Below are 13,069 nucleotides of genomic sequence, written 5' to 3' on the forward strand. Positions count from 1 at the left end.
AAAATTAATCATTTAAAAATATATTTATATAAGAATGTATAAAATATATTTTATATAAATATGTACATATACATTTATACATATACATGCTATCTATATTCATATACATGCATATAGATATATTCAGCATTATTGAAACACTTAAAATGTTTACCTCCATGATTAAATAATGACACTCTAAAGGAAAAAAAATTAAAGAAATGAAACTTCATTGGGAAGAATCTAAGGAAANGCAATTGGTACTTGACATTAAAAAATTAGCTCACAAGAAGTATCTTTTTATTAAAATGATGTAACATTTAAGTGAAGAAGAAATAATAGAAAGGGAACCTTATCATAATGCAATTCCTAATGATTTAATCTATCTGGGCAGTACCAGAAACAGATGACAACAGCATGGAAAGAGAGAGACAACGAGGCTTCTGAGCCCACTGTCAGAAGTACACAGGGGAACATAACACACAGGTTTACTATAAGAGATAAAGAACTAAAACCTGGTCAAGACTTTAGATCTAACTACCACTTTATGAGAAATACAGAAAATAGATAAACAGGTTCAATCACATTAAGAGGAGCCATCAGCAAAATCTTTATAGTGGGAAACTGTATCACAGAAATAATGCATTTTCTTCAACAAATACAAAGAAAGAAAAGGGAATTTGTAAAATTATAAGAACAGCATTTTACATTATTTTATTTTTAAAATTCTTTTTAATATTTATTTATTTTTGAGAGAGAGAGAGAGAGATTGAGAGAGAGAGAGAGAGCAAGCACAAGCAGGGGAGGGGCAGAGAGAGAGCGGAAGACACAGAATCTAAAGCAGGATCTAGGATCTGAGATGTCAGCAAGGAACCTAACACAGGGCTCAAACTTAAAAGCTATGAGATCATGACCTGAACCAAAGTCAGATGTTTAATTAACTGAGCCACCAGGCACCCCAAGAACAGCATTTTTAAATTAAGAAAAGGAAACGTTTTAAATTAAGAGTATCAATGTATCTGAAAAAGTAAACACTAGACAAAAATCTCCTGAGAATGATCAAATATTAAAGATAAATAATAATACAGATAAATAATATTAAGTATGCAGAAGGAATATAACTTTTCTTAGAGAAGTAAAAGCATTTAAGGCAAATGTTATATAGGACATTAATATAAAATTTTTGAATCTTAGACAAATTTATATACTTGAAAAGATGAACTTAAAAGAAAATATACTATGAAAATTTCACTTGTCTATACTTTCCCAGAACAGTATATTTTTAGTTTTTAAGTGACTGCAAATTTGATAGGTGAAAAACATCATTTCATCTTGATGTGTATTTCTCTTGCTACAGAAGAGGGAGGATGTCTTCATATATATGTGTCATCCCCTTTTATTTAATCTTTTATGAACTTCCTGTTTATATACTTTGCGAAGTTGTATTTGTAATAGCCCTTTATGGACTAAGCCTGTTATCATTTATTATAGATATTGCTAATATTTTGTTCCAATTTCTCACTTGCCTTGTAAGAGGCAATTGAATTTAGTAACACTCCACCTATTTATTCAAAGAAAAAAACGTACTTCATTTCTTTATAGTTTGTCTGCTTCTCCCTCTTCTCCTTCGGAGCTAACACAGAGCAGTGTAAAAATCACCTCAACTGTATTTGAATGTTAATCAGTTCACTTGGTACAATGTAATCATGTTCTCTTTTTTTAACACAGTGTCTTCATTGTTTACATTTCTAGAGTTGGGCTGAAGTTAATGGTTATATAAGACACAATGAGGGGTGCCTGGGTGGCTCAGTCGGTTAAGTGTCCAACTTTGGCTCAAGTCATGATCTCACAGTTCATGGGTTCAAGCCCACCTTGAGCTCTGTGCTGAGAGTGCAGAGCCTGGAGCCTGTTTCAGATTCTGTGTCTCCCTCTCTCTAGGTCCCTCCTCCACTCATGCTTTGTCTCAAAAATAAATAAAAAAAAAAAATTAAAATGACACAATGAGATAACTTTTGAGGCCATAGGGGGGGAATGTAAATCAATTCTTACAGTTTCTTTTCTTCATAGGAGTCCCTTAGGCTACTTAAATGGTAATTCTTTGGATATAATGAGGGTGACGTGGGATGGAGAGGGATGAGACTTCTCAGAAAGAGGAGGAAATCTGTCGGTCTGCCATAAACTCTAAAATCCTCTGTGCTGACTAGAAGAGGCTCAGAGCAAGGTGTTATCTAGAGGCAGAGATGGGGAGCTGGGTGTTGACTGATTCAAGTTCCTCTTGGGTGTGAAAAAGCATACTAATCAGCCTCTTTTTACTTTAAGTGCTTGATGATCAGAGTTCTAGTTAAATCCAATGTGCAGGTGGACAGGGAAAAATGAAACACATTGCCTAAAATTACTCAAGCTAACCCAGAAACAGTTCTGCATAGCAACAAATACAGAATGACAGCCAAACGGGCTAGACTTTTGTAAGGGGCTATTTTTTGCAGAACCCGATTCAGGAAACTATGAAGGGTATGAACTAATATAAGTCATTAACACGACCAATGATATTCACATAAGCTTATAAAAGCAATTTATAGTAACACTATTTATAATGTTTATGGTATATTTTGCAATTATAGTTAATATCAATGTTAATATGTAAGATATTCAGCTCTATTGTAAATAATTGAAATTAAGGCATGCTTCTTTTAAATATCTAGACTTCCATGTAAAACTACCCCAAACTTTCCCCTCCTCCTTGCTTCCCTCAGAAATATGCATTTTTGTTTAACTATATATGGATACATATGACTCCATTTAATCCTTTGAAGTAAACATAAGGTTCTTTGAAACTAATGAAGTATGGAAAGAGCTGTGTGTATAGATTTATATGTATATATTATGGGTGTGGTATCCATATAAATGTGCATATGTGTGTATAGTGTACATCATTTTTGTACACGTTAGTGAATATGTGCAATTAACTTGACTGCCTTCAGTGGATATTATAAACCAACAGAAGCATCTGCTTGCCGTAATCTTTGCTCAAAAGAACGCAAGGCCAAGTGAGCAATTGCTAAAACCAAAGTGTATCACAGTTACACGCAAAGACTAATCCTCATGTGATATTTAAACCTCAGAGGGACTGATACTCTGTCTTTCAACAGCTGCACATGGATAATGTATTTTCAACATCAAATTCTTAGCATATGAAAATAATTTCATGAAGTCACTTGATAGATAATCATTGAAAAAGAAGAAAACATTTTTTATCGTTAAAAACATTAATTTATGGTAATTGACATTTTAATACTTGACTAAAAATTTTTAAATTACTTTTTCTGAGAGTAAATTGTTAATATCACAGACTAATTGCAGAGTTTTATTTTCACTTGTGTGTCTTGTTATGAGAATAAATACCACAAAGAAAGTCTCTCATAAGGAAATTATGTTCACTCTGTTCAAGATTTTTCTATTTTAGCATCTTCAGATTTGTCTAGTTTTCCTATTACAGAATAGGACCTACTTGTAGTTCAATCAAAATTATTCCAATACAAATTTAAGTTTTTACTTCTACTTACATAGGGCATAATATTTTTCTTTTAGAAATATAGTTAGTCGATTCCTTCATTTGGTGATATCTACAGAAGACAGAGCTCAAAAGGAGCTCCCAGTTAAGTGTTTGTGTGAATTTATCCTAGTTTTGGCAACTATTCTTAAACTATTAAAAGCTGGAAATATATGCTGTTTTGCTGCATAATTTATCAGTAAGTTTCAGTGTAGGGAAAATGCAAGCCTCAAATATCAACTAAAATCTACTCTTTCTAAAGTACATTAGAATGTTTATCACAGTACTTTGGAAGCTATTTTAGGGTCTAATCTCATATGTCCAGATATGGGGAAAAGTCTGGTGAGTTAATGCAAGCTTTACATAAGAGGAGAGGGGCAAGATTGGGAGGGTTAAAAACAGAGATAGAGATGAGCAGATCCCTGTGCTTGGTCCCTCAGTCTTGAAGCTATGGCACTGTGGGTTCATGTTCAGATGGCAAAAGAGACTTTGGAACAAAGGTTTTTTCCACAGCTTTGATAAACTGGTAGCATTTACTGTGAAAATTCATTTGCCTGAATTCAGCATAAATGGAAAAGGCCCCACATTCTTCCCACTCTATATAAAAAGCAAAAATGTCCCGATGCAAATTTGTTTAAACAACAGCTCTGGTAAAATGCTTCTTGCAACAGGTAAGAGCAGCCAGTGAAAGTGTTGCCCATAAAGTAAATCAGACAGAAACTTGAATAAAAATCTACCATTGCAAAATACAGGCATGTTACACTACCAGTGTAAGTAAGGAATAGCACTCGTTCCGGGGAGGCACGTGGTTCTTTAAATCTGGCTAGAACAAAACCTAGGCTCCCTCTTGCCTGGTGCTCTGGGGCCAAGGGCTGAACAAATCCATGCAATCTTAGGAGGAAGACTCCAACAAAAATAATACATCAAATAATAACTGGCATTTCTGTGCATTTTGTCCCTAGTAGCTTTGAGACCTTTCTTTATATCTTTTATTAATATGTAGGTGATTGATTAGATTTATTATGGCCTGTCTTAGTTTAAAGGATAAGCAGTTCTCAAAAAGAAATACCTGTGTCTCTGAACACTAAGAGCACATCTTGAAAATCCTATTTTAAACATGTTGCATAATGTTTTCAAATGGTTTGATTGTTGAGTTTGAGACATCTTAGTTAAGATGAAAAAATATGTATGGAATTTTTATTTCACGTGTTATATATTTTTTACCTTTCTATATATGAGGAAGGATGACTTCAGCTCATACATTTATTGAATGTCTGCTCTGTGCCCAGGACTAGGTGGCAATTTGGAATACAATTACAATTTTATGGTCCTGACATCTAGGAAATTGTTTTCTACTGGAACCAACAGTGGATTTTAACACAATGTATCAAACGTAATGGGTGCTATAGGATCACAGGGGAGAGAAGCATTTGATGGTGTATCTATATGGGAGGAGGTTTGAGAGAACAGTAGAGACCCCAGGAGGTCTTGGAAAAAGTTTATGGATAATATTTTGCTTGACTTGAGTTCCATTGGATAAGTAGGAGAGAGAGTTAGTTGTTGTGGGTGGGGGTCAAGGAAATGCCAGAATTTTTTTTAGTGCACTCTTTCTTCCTTTTAATAATATCTAAATGACACTGATAAAAATGTCCATTTTCACATATTTGTGATTCAAGTCTATGCCTTCTAGTAGTACTATACTATAGATATTGTGTTTACTTTGAAGAAGGTTGATATGTTTTCTCTGCATCTCAACTGTTTCTAAAAAATGTATTAGAAGTGTGGGTTATTTAGTTTGTCTCCTTATCTCTTAAGCTCATCCTAAATTTAGGTGTCATTTTTTAATGTTTATTTATTTTTGAGAGAGAGAGAGGGCACAAGCAGAGGAGCAAAGAGGCAAGGAGAGAGAGAGACACAGAATACGAAGCAAGGCTCCAGGCTCCCAGCTGTCACTGCAGAGCCCTGATCGGGGCTCACACTCAGGAACCCAAAACTGTGACCTGAGCTGAAGTCAGAACTTAACTGACTGAGCTACCCATGTGCTCCTACATGTCATTTTTGTAAGGATAATATTATATATGCCTTGTATTTTAACTGAAGTATATGTCATTGAGGCAAGATACAATGTTATTAAAGAATTAACATATTACATTTCTCATGTTCATAAAAATATATTTGAATAGGCATTTATTTGAAAAGTAAACTATTTAAGAGGAAAATAGGATTCATTAAGTAAGGACAGTATGTATATTTTCATTTCAAATCTGAATAATATTTGATAAATCTAAAGCATACATATGTTATTGATAATGTTATGAATGTTGATCCTATATATGTTAAGTTCATACGAAGAAATGTGATATTTCTCATAAAATATTTATATAAGTTCTCATTTTAATTACTAGATTTGATATTCAGTATTAAAAGTACACTTAATATCAAATGATGCAACTAATATATTAACACAGTATAACTGTCTTAAAGAAATTGTATCATATTGAAATTAAAAGGAAAGAGATGAACTGATTTTAGTTATACATTGATTTTTATTTACAGGTTTTAATTCACAATATTTGAAGCAGATTTTATTAGTCTATACATAATATAAATGATTATGTAGATGGTGCCACTTATTTTTAGTGAGTGGACCACAATAAGAATATAAGAAAATACTCATTTTGTTATGATTTATCCCTATTTCTTGAGATGCTTAGAAATTTTCTCTAATCTTTCAACAATATTTTGTAGTTTTCATTGGACAAGTCCTCCACCTCCTTGCTTAGGTTTATTCCTTTGTTTGTTTATTTGTTTTACTTATTTTGAATGGAGAGAGACAGAGCATGAGTGGGGGAGGGGCAGAGAGAGAGGGAGACACAGAATCTGAAACAGGCTCCACGCGCTGAGCTGTCAGCACAGAACCCGATGTGGGGCTTGAACCCATTAACAGTGAGATCATGACCTGAGCCGAAGTGGGACGCTTAACCCACTGAGCCACCCAGGCGCCCCATCTTAGGTTTATTCCTAAGTTGTTTGTCTGTCTGTCTGTTTTTCTGATGCTATTGTAAATGAAACTGTGTTTGTAATTTCCTTTTTAGATTATTCACTTTCCTGTTCAAGTACATATGTAGAATACACTCTCTAAATATTTATTTTGTCTATATGTTGCAGGAAATATCCAATCATTTCAAAAACTTAAATATACATGACACAAAATTTACCATCTTAACTGTTTTTAAATGTACAGTTCATTGGTCTTATATACAGTCACAATGTTGTGTGACTATTGACTAAGATTAGCTACAATGTATGATCAAAATCTTCTCCTGGAAGTTACAGACTTCAGTAGACTGTCCAGTTCCACAACAGGTCTGTTAGACAAATGTGGCCAGTGCCAGTGCTGTCTAGGTGGGAGACATATTCCTGGTTCTTCCTACTCTGCCATCTTGCCAGAATCCTTTCTTTCAATTACTTTCACATTTATTTTGAAATTTATTAAAAGCCTAGCATGTTACTGGTACTGTGACAGATGCTAGGAACTAAAAGTTAATGATTGCATGCATCTCCTTGCTCTCAAATAGCTCCAGATGTAGTGTATGTATGTGTGTGGCAAGAGAATGTTTGCCACATCATTTATCCTCCAAGAATAGTATCTTTTGATGGATAATATTCACTATAGCGGATTTAGGACAGACACAATTGTTAAGTCTGTTTTGGAAAGGTGGGGGTAGGGGTAGCATAAAGGTAAGGTTTTGTTGCTGCATAGAAATCAAGAAGATAGCTGAGATGAACCTTCATCCACAAAATATACTGAATACCCCAAATTGTATTACAGACACTTTGCTAAGTGCTGGATTTACAGGATCTCAGAAGACATAAATTCAACCCTTCTGTAGTCTAGCAGACACCTTGAAGGATAACTTTTTGCACCCAATTCCATATCTGAATGCCAATTTCAATTCTGGCACCAATTAATGAATCTGATACTCGATTCTAATGTGGAAGGGAGAGATTAGTCCCACACCACCGACCAATTCTATAATATAAACTTGGTGTTCTACAATTTAATTCAGTTCTGACACTCTATATCGGAAGATAGTGTCAGATCCCATACAGTAAGGACTCAGTCCTACAAGACTGTACCGATAGTGTCAGATCCCATACAGTAAGGACTCAGTCCTACAAGACTGTACCGATAGTGTCAGATCCCATACAGTAAGGACTCAGTCCTACAAGACTGTACCGATAGTGTCAGATCCCATACAGTAAGGACTCAGTCCTACAAGACTGTACCCTGTCCCCACTTCAATGACAGGTCCAGGTTCTCAACTGTACTTCTGACCCACTGGCTATAGATTAGAATTTTCAATGACTCCCCTCTCTGAGTTCCATTAATTTGTTATAGAGTGGCTCCCAGACCTCAGAAACATGTTATTTACTAGATTACTGACTTATAAGAGGAACTCAGGATCAACCACCTGGAAGAGATGCATAGGGCAAGGGAGATGGAAAGGTGTGTGAAGTTTCCATGCCGTGTCCGGCTACATCACTCTCCCAGCGCCACCATGTGGTCACTAACCTGGAGGCTCTCTGACCCCTGTCCTTTGGGACTGTAGGGAGGCTGAATTACATAGGCATAACTGATGAAACTGGCCATTGGTGATTGATGCCCTCTCCACCATCTCTGATCCCTCTCCTCTCCCTGAGGGTGGGGATGGGGGACTACAAGTTCCAACCCTCTATATGTGGTTGGTTCTCCTGGCAAATAACCCCAATCTTTTGGTTACCTATGGGCTTTCCAAAAGTCACCTCATTAGCAACAGAGATACCTTTATTGTTCTCATCACTTAGAAAATTCTGAGGGTCGGGGCGCCTGGGTGGCTTAGTCGGTTGAGCGTCCGACTTTNCTCTTTGAAGACCAGATACAAATTTCTTATTCTAAATCACAGCATCACTAAGAGTGAGTAGAGTTTTATCAAGTCGATACTAGTAAAAGGGAAGAAGAGAATGCCAGGTAAAGGATACTGCTGGGGAAAGGCATGAAGGCACCAAAATCTCCCCGTTTCTCTTAATTATTAGCTGACTTGTGCTAAAAATGGTGAGAGCTGTAAGGCATTGAACTTTATCATTTAACAACTTCAGCCTTAGGACAAAATATTCTAATTTAGGGAATAGTCATTGTATGTACATATATATTTCATTCTTCAGAAAAGATCACTGTTTTGAGGCCTTTGTAAAGGGCTTTTTAATTTGAATTTTTCTTAATGAATTGAGACATTTGAACTAAAGTCAAGATACATGCTAAATCGCCTATGAGTTGTATTTTATTTTCTTATTTGCTTTGGCTTCTCTCAAACTCCTGCTCATTTTCTTTACTCCAAATCTGTAATCACCAGGTGGCCTCTCTTTATTACAATAGCATAGTTTTTTTGTGAGCAAATCAAGGAGAGAGCCACAAAATAATCTTGTGCACTACTAATTCTGAAATTAGATGGAAAGAAATGAGAAATTAGTAATTTAGAAAAGTGCCTTTAAAGAATTGAAATTACTCATCCCTGAGCCATCAGAGAATACTTCTATAACTACTGGGAAAATTCTTACACTTTACCTATCTTTTGGCATGTGCATTTTAGAACTAATTTGCATCAGCAAAAGCTAGGGATTTTACAGATGACTGATGCCTGTGAAAATGAGATTTCTCCCCTGAACTTGCTTTAATTAAAATGCTGTAAGTAAGGGAACATTTTAATGTGCCAATCTCCATGTTTGGTTAGTGCTGGCTTTCTAGAAATGTGACTTTAGTTTACATATCAAAGAGCTCTGGCACACAGGTTCTGCACTGTTGATGTACTTGGCTATTTAACACTCTAAGTAACGTCAGTCTTGTTCCATAGCATTGTTTAAACGATGGCCAACATCAGTAAGGTCGTTAGTTAATTACACATCTTTCCTCATTTGTGTTTTGTTGCCTCACTTTTAAACCACTACATAAAATACTTAAATTGGTAGTGATAAACTTATGTACCAAGGAACTTAAAACTGAATATAGCTTAGACTTATAGACCCAAAAAAGGCATATTTTAAATGACTCTTCATCTTTTTTTCATGGGAATCAGTCTTTGATAAGCAGCATGTCATCTTGCTCATAACAGGAGAATTATTTACCCATAGGTTATTTTCCCTACAGTTTCAGATTACAAGAATGTTCATAGGCAGTTTGATCAGTTACCTAGTAATAATCACTTTCTTTTGCCTTATTCTTATGACTTATGAATCAATTATTTTTTATTTAATTTTTTAAATGTTTTTTATTTATTTCTCAGAGAGAGAGATAGCATGAGCAGGGGAGGGTAAGAGAGAGGGAGACACAGAATCTGAAACAGGCTCCAGGCTCTGAGCTGTCAGCACAGAGCCCAACGCGGGGCTCAAACCCACTAACTGTGAGGTCATGACCTGAGCCAAACTCCAACACTTAACTGACTGAGCCACCCAGGCGCCCCAATTATTTTTCTTTAAAAAAAATTTCAGGTAATTTTTAAAAGTTTTTATTAATTTCTTTTTGAAAGAGAAAGAGCACAAGCAGGGTAGGGGCATAGAGAGAGGGAGAGAGAGAGAACTCCAAGCAGGCTCCATACTGACACAATGCGGAGCATGAGATGGGGCTTGAACTCAACAACCCATGAGATCAGGACCTGAGCTGAAATCAAGAGTCAGCACTTAACCGACTGAGCCACCCAGGTGCCCCATGAATCAATTATTTTTCTGCTTATTTATTCTTCTACCTGCTCCTACCATCAAAAAACAAGTGCCAGACGTGAATACTTCTCAAGAGTTCACACTCTTAGTCATCCTGCTCTAGTGTCTACTAGATTGGACAGTGAAATAAAGGTTGTAGTGAGAAAAATCACAGTTAGAATGGGAATATGTACTAATTCAAGTAGTGGAACTCCTAGAGATGTCTTTTTAGCAAGTTCTGCCTTTTCTCTCCCTCTTGCTCTCTCTGTCTCAATATTTTATTGTGCAATATAAGACACATAAGAAATATAAAAACTCTTTATATATACATGCATATATGTGTGTATATATGAAGAATTATATGGTGAACAAGAGCAGTGGTCAATTCATTAAATATTTAGGACTTCCCCATGGTCAAAACTTGCTTATTCTGACTTTTGTGACATTTTCTTGATATTTTTTGTAGTTTCATTAGCTATATATATATATCCTAAGCGATATAGTTTATTTTTTGTTTCAAACTTCATTTGAATACAATTATTATTTTAATATGTGTTAACTGTTTATAATTTATATATATACAAGTTTTTATGAGCCTATAATATTCTTTTTATATTTTAATTGAATTGTATCAAGACTTTGATATATATTTGAATTCAGTAGAAGAAGCCCACCATTTTGGGGTTTTTTTTGTTTGTATTTGTCTAGAATGGTTTAAATAGTACCATCTATAGTTTTGTCTCAAATAATTGAAAAGAACCTGTCAATCGATATTATGGGAATAGTTGTATAAAAACTATTCTCATCTTTTTTTTTGTTTCCTTTATAGCTACATTTGAGTGAGTCAATTTTAATTTTCTCTAATATTACCCATTTCTTTTCATATTCATATGAAAATCCAAATACTCATCTGTTAAATGTTTTTGTCTACTCTCTATTTGTGATGTTTACATTTTTCATTCTTCACTTGTAATGAAAACACTTTTTTAAAACTCTAAATTATCAAAGAAATACAGGTTACTCTCAAAGATTACTATATTAACCTAACAATATTTTATACTTTATTATTTAGTTTATTTTTAGTTCATTTTATTTTTAAAACTAATGTTGCTATTCTGTTCATCTTTTAAGCAATAGCTTTTTAAAATTACTAATAATATTGTTAAGTAAATGAATTACATAAGATGTGGATAACTTATGAATAATATTTTGATTACACTTCATAATATTGACAGTATTAATTTGAATATAGTTAATTTGTCTGTATTCTATGATTGCAATCTAGCTGTTTATTTTGGCAATTCTAGCATTTGGTAAATATTTTTAAAATACTATAAGGTTGAAATGATTTATTCATTTTTTGTATTTATTTTTATTGTCCCATAGTTAATCAATATTTCTTTAAAAAATTTTTTTTAATGTTTATTTATTCTTGAGAGAGACACACAGTGTGAGCAGGGGAGGGTCAGAAAGAGAGGGAAACACAGAATCCAAAGCAGGCTCCAGGTTCTGAGTTGTCAGCACAAAGCCCAACGTGGGGGCTTGAACCCATGAACTCTGAGATCATGACCTGAGCTGAAGTTGGCCGCTTAGCCAACTGAGCCACCCAGACACCCCTGTTAATCTATATTTCTATATTTATTAAATCTTTCTATATTTTAATCTTTTAAAAAATTTGTGGTGTTGGAGACAAAAAGATATTTAAACACTACTTAAGGTGAATTTATATTACTTTAAAGCAGAACTATCCTATTTTAGTGGAGTAAAAATTTGTCAATATTACTAATATATTTGTCTAAATCATTAAGCTTTTGTGGCTTTCAGGAATATAATTCAAAGAGTTACAATATAGTATTAAAACTAAACTGTATCTATGTAAAATGTTATTATGATATAAAAATCATTCTAAACATTTTACCAATTAATCTTTTCTCCTTCACAAGGTTATGGAGCTGGGAAAAAAAACTGATACATGCATAGTTTCATATTCACTCTGTACATTACCTTATTACCAAATTACCTCCTTTCTGGACTGTTTTAATATTAAAATATCTATTTAATTTTAGGAAAAATATTAACCTCTAATCCATCTCTAAAGTAAGTAAAGAAAAGGAGTCTCAATCTTATGAAACACTGTAGAATTCTACTTAAAATACCCTTCACTCAAATGGCACTTGTATCAGAGAATATATACTTTCCTAGACATTTAGAAGCATGGTAACAGGTAGAATCAGATATATAATTGGGAATTTATAAAATACAAATTTTCTTTAGTAAGCACATTTGATCATGAAGAAATGCAAAACAAACTTCCATTTTTCTTCACAGACTTTTCTTAGTGGTGAAAGGAAAAGTTAGATTTGCTTTCACTTGAGGTACAGATAGTGAAGAAGCTAGCAGCTCAAAATTCCTAAAATATAACAAATACCTTTTAAAAGATGTATTATCATTACTATTATGTATCTTCCAGTTCTCTTCAAGTACATGGAATAGAATTCATTTGTTGAGTAAACATTTATTTTGTACTAAATATATGCCTGACTTTGAGCGAGAAAGGGGAATAAAAATGCCTACATATTTGAAGAATTAAATTTAGCACAAAGAGTTTTTTCAAATATAATGGTAAGATTTGGAATGCTAGTAAAACAACAAATATAGATGAGAAACATAAAGGTAAGTTTGTTCTTTATGTGCAAACTTTCTATTTTCACATATAGTTTATTTGAAATGGAAAATGGTAATATTTCAAGGCATTACACATTTTTTTAAAAACTCAACTCTCAGTTCTATTGAAGAAGTTATTTACAT

This window comes from Crocuta crocuta, unplaced genomic scaffold (assembly GCF_008692635.1).
Source record: "Crocuta crocuta isolate KB4526 unplaced genomic scaffold, BGI_CrCroc_1.0 scaffold449, whole genome shotgun sequence".
Taxonomy (NCBI): Eukaryota; Metazoa; Chordata; class Mammalia; order Carnivora; family Hyaenidae; genus Crocuta; species Crocuta crocuta.